Raw genomic sequence first — 1,894 nt, forward strand, 5'->3', positions numbered from 1 at the left:
ATTTGGAGAAGGATCGAGTAAAATCTTGTGTTATTCCTTTGAGCAGTGAAACGTTCGGTCATGAAGAATGGAGTGGGGATTTTAGCTGGACACAGAAACACACTTTCACACAGAAAAGCGAGAGGAGAAGGAGACGTAGCAGGTCAGTCGGTCTAGTTTCAGAAAGCTCTCTCTCTCTCTCTCACACACACACACACACAGCATTCAGACACATATGCACATAAAGTCGGACTAATTAAACAGAGAAATGTTTATGGAGTCATTATGATCAGATTTACCTCAGAGCATTAACATAATCTTACACACACACACACACACACACACACACACACACACAATGTCAGGGCTGCGCTCCCTCATGAAATATTAACCGGAATTTGTGCAGCTTTTGCCGGTTGATGAATATTAATAGTGTCTTTGCTGCGAGCATTAATATTTCAGACCGAGTGTTTTAATTAAGTCACTTGACATTTGTTAGATGGACAGACCACAACAAATAAAACGCATCCTCAAAAATAACATAAAAACCTCTATCACAACAGTAACACATCAATTAAAAGATGACACACCATAAGGTCTAGTGTTTTCCTCTTTCTGTCTTTCGGTCTGTCTCTCAGAGAGGGGACATCTGTTGATGAGTGAGTGCCAGATGAAGAGCCCTTACTCCTCTACCTCTCATTAGTGTGTCTGTTAAAGCAGAAAACAGAGAGTGCTTCACCTCCACGCATCCATTTATCTCTCGCTCTCTCGCTCTCTTTCTCTCCACCTCCTTTACCCTTGGGGAAGTCAAGTCCCTGGAGAGACGTTTTACAGCACGACCGCGATGACATCATTCCCGTTAGAACACCACGCTATTGATTGTCAGATACTGTAATCTCCGAGTACCGTTCACATGCAATCCAACCAATCTGAATTATTTATGTGACATAACACAGAATAAGGAAGGCATGCTGAGCTGTTTTTGTGTTACATGTTTACACTGTATATCTGAGCATATTAAACGTGCAATTAATACATTTTCATATATACACTGAATACGCAGATCACTTTAAACATAGTTCACCGTGCATCTGCTGCATCTACTTCACTTTTTAATACTAAAATACTTTTACACGAGAGAGATATGAGTTACCCTTAGAGAAAAGTCACACAAACGCTCACTTGTTTCAAAAATCATATGATTCACAAGTGCAATTTTCATATATGGGCCTTTCTCATATAGTGTGTGTGTGTGTGTGTGTGTGTGTGTGTGTGTGTGTGTGTTTATGAATCATTTATTTAAATATATTCATATCATTCGTTTTTCATGTGTGATTGTCTTACACACAATTCATTCATATTTTTTTTACATTTGAATTTCTTATGATTCACCATTTTTTCACGAAGGATTTTTTTTACAATTCATTTAATCATATGCTGTTTCTGTTCTATATGATTCATATATTTACAATGTTAAACAATGTTTTACTAAGAATTCTTCACCCCTATTTTCACATGTGACCCCCCCCCCCCCCCAACAATGATTAATCAATTTTCAAATGTGATTTTTATTTATTTATTTATTTTTTTACATGATTCTTTTATCTTCAGGCATGATTTTTTTTTTTTTTTCAAATGATTCATTTATTCGTATTTGTGATTTTTTTTTTAACATTAAAACCACTGACAGGTGAGGTGAATAACATTGATTATCTTGTACCCTTGGCACCTGTCAAGGGGTGGGATGTATTAGGCAACAAGTGAACAGTCAGTTCTCGAAGTTGATGTGTTGGAAGCAGGAAAAATGGGCAAGTGTAAGGATCTGAGTGACTCTGACAAGAGCCAAATTGTGATGGCTAGACGACTGGGTCAGAGCATCTCCAAAACAGCAGGTGTTGTGGGGTGTTCTCAGGGT

Source organism: Ictalurus furcatus, chromosome 4, assembly GCF_023375685.1.
Source record: "Ictalurus furcatus strain D&B chromosome 4, Billie_1.0, whole genome shotgun sequence".
Lineage (NCBI taxonomy): Eukaryota > Metazoa > Chordata > Actinopteri > Siluriformes > Ictaluridae > Ictalurus > Ictalurus furcatus.